The sequence below is a fragment of the Chinchilla lanigera genome, unplaced genomic scaffold (assembly GCF_000276665.1).
Source record: "Chinchilla lanigera isolate Chin_1 unplaced genomic scaffold, ChiLan1.0 scaffold00027, whole genome shotgun sequence".
Classification (NCBI taxonomy): domain Eukaryota; kingdom Metazoa; phylum Chordata; class Mammalia; order Rodentia; family Chinchillidae; genus Chinchilla; species Chinchilla lanigera.
The window spans coordinates 14,515,359-14,518,315 of NW_004955428.1; the positions used below are offsets into that span (position 1 = coordinate 14,515,359).

General features: G+C 34.6%; 1 long non-coding RNA gene across 1 annotated transcript in view; it reads right to left on the reverse strand.

The window, feature by feature from the left end:
• LOC106148752 overlaps positions 1-2,208 on the reverse strand; it is a 34,077-nt gene extending 31,869 nt beyond the window's left edge. The window contains exon 1 of the long non-coding RNA XR_001234423.1: positions 1,962-2,208. This is a non-coding gene — a long non-coding RNA (uncharacterized LOC106148752). The remainder of the gene's footprint in view (positions 1-1,961) is intronic.
• Positions 2,209-2,957: the final 749 nt, after the last annotated feature.

Consider the following 2,957-nt stretch of genomic DNA (forward strand, 5'->3'; position numbering starts at 1 on the left):
TATATATATGTCTATTGTGGTTATTACCCCTTCCCCCAGAAGTATCTTGGTAGATTAGTATAAAATGACAAAATCTATGGTGTGGTAGGGACTTTAACGCAGTCTAAATATTTTTAATAACAACAAGAGGCAAGTGTACCGATCTACTTTACGTATTAGATAATTGACATTGAGATAGAGTCAGCCAACCATTCATTATCACAGAGAGGCTGGTGGTATTGAAAGGCCTGCCCGTCCTACTGTTAAGTCGCTGAATTTGCTCTACACATTGCTTTCCTCCCTTGTCTTTTCCCTTTAGTACTTGCTCATTGTGTGCAGAAAGAACCGTGCTTTAACTGTAGCGCAGAACATTTTTTTGTGGTGGAACCAAAAAAGTAAAATGGGAAGGAAGGATGAATACAGCTTTCCCATGCCAGAGGCCATGCTGGAGGAGATCAAATCAATCCGGGAAGTTCTGAGAAGGACCACATGTGGGTAGCTGAATGTGCATGTTGCAAGTGGCTTCTTCAGTGCCCTACTGTGAAAACATAGATAGATCAGCCCCCATGTTTCTCAGTGACTGACAGAGTGAATCCTGTTCAGAGAGGCCTGATTTAAAAGAAACCCACATGTTCCTCAGAGGTTCAAGTTGATTTACTTATTCTTCTTTTCATCTATAATTGGGGAAAGGGGGAGGTGAGTGGATCATCTTTAGCCTTCTGTGACATAGCCCATATGGAACTCTTTTTGCTTGACAATTCTTTTGATGCTAAATTGGTAATGATTAATCCCTTTTAAATTAGATGTATTATTACATCCTACTTGCAAGGCTTTTTATTTTAACTTCTCTTTTCAGTTAAAAAAATCTTAGTGACTTAAAACATGGAAGTCTTTGGAATTTTGACAAATTTTTTGAGAAGTAAAATTCAGTAAGTAAAATCACTCTTTCAGACTTCTAAGAGACCACAGGACATTTAAATAGAAATACCTACAATGAGTGTAATACATAATTTTCTTATCACACCAAACTTAGTGACTTCCTGAAAGACATCAGAGTGAAACTAAACAGGACAAATATATGTTAAATTATGTGGTGAGTTATGAGGTAAGACATGAGAACAATTTACCTTTACCCGAAAATTGTAATGCATTTGGGGGTAGAGGTGATTATTTAAAATTATTGAATGTGTTGTTGTAATTCTTCACAGTAAGTAGACATTTGTATTGTCAGAGGAAAGGCAGAAGGCTACAGATGTTTAGAATGTTTCCACTAATCAAATTTTTAAAAGAAGAATCTATAAGTTTGATGATTCTAAGTAAAGTATCTAACTCAATATAGTCAAAACAAATAGCTATGATGTAGGTATTTAAATAAAGTAATTTTCTCCCTCATTTTCTCTAATCTCCTTCATTGATTAAATTATCTGAAAATTAGATAAATCCCCCTTTTGATGAAGCTCAGTGGATGAAAAATGTTTACCTGGGGAAAGTTTCAGAGCAATAGGTTGGTGGGAAATAAATGTATAGTGGAGTAGGCAATCCCCAAGTAGATTGTTTTTTCATGATCTCTCTGTTTTCAAACCTGCTCTTTTCCTTAGAGTTTATTTTTCTGGTGAGTTGTAAAAGATCCACAAATCAATACTGTCTTGTTGATTTTTGTGTTACACAGCCAAGAGGAAACAACTTCATATCACTCTTATTTTGATAATGATAATTACTATTATCATTAAAAATTTGATGTTTAGTTTTAAAGTGTGGTAATAATAGAGATATTAAGCAGTCAAAGTGAAGTTACCATTAAAATACACCCTCGCTTTGTGACACTTTTATGTATTTGATGGCTTAACTGTTTTACACTTAGAATATACCTTTTAATTTGTAGAGAAACATTTAGTGTTTTTTATACACCACTGTCACATTCACATTGTTTATAGTGTGATTTTTTAAATAGTATAAATTTATAGGACATAATGATATTATACCTCATGGGGAGTCAAGCAGAGCTTTCAGATTGCTTGGTATTCTCCGCTGGTGGTCCATGTCTCCAGCTTCTCTGTAGGTTTAGTTCCTTTACAATTCCCGGTGATCTACTTCTCTTTGTTTGTTTGTTTTTCTTGCTGCCAAGTTGTTACTTTTCAGGTGTCTGCTTTCAGGATCTCGGAAAACCTGGAGTGTGTTGCTGATCACTCTCTCCTCCTTGTGATGTGTTACTAAGTGTAGTGCTTGACTTGTATCTCCTGGGAGCCCTGAAATGTAAACAAGATTGGTTCCTTTCTCCTTCATAGAGGAAAGACCACATATATTTAGAAACTTATCCAAGTTTTTAGGACCAGTAGACAGCAGAGGCAAAAATAGAAATAAGCACCAATGGGAAATCATATTCTTTCAATTTTAACATGATGTTTTACAAAATATTCAGTATAAATATTGAGTTAAAATGTGTGGGGAAATTCCTTCAGAATAGTAACAAAATGTACATTAGATTTGGATAAGTTTAATAAGAAATACGATGGACTATTTGAAGAATGTGGCCAGATTTTACTGAGGGTAATAGAAAAAAATTTGAGTCAGTGAGGATAAAGATGTTACTGGAGAGGAAGAAGTCAACTTTCTTCAAATTAACCTATAAACTTCACACATTTTAATCAAATTCCCAGCAGACCATTTTTTAGAATGTGTCAAAATGATCCTAAAGTTTCTCTGGAAAATAACTTAATGAATATCCAGACGTTTTATTTCTTACACAAGACTAATGCCCTCACCAGATTGTTATATTTACTATTAATCCATAAAAATAGTTCTGCAGAAGGTTTGGGCCAGACTATACAGAAAGATCTGTGAAACTGAGAAGAAATACAAACAGTCGCATAGATGTAGGGTATACTAACGTGGTAGGAATGGCAATTCAAAGTTATCATGTGGAATAGAATTGGCAAATTGAATCTGGAATAGAAATGGTAAATTGAATACACCTCACA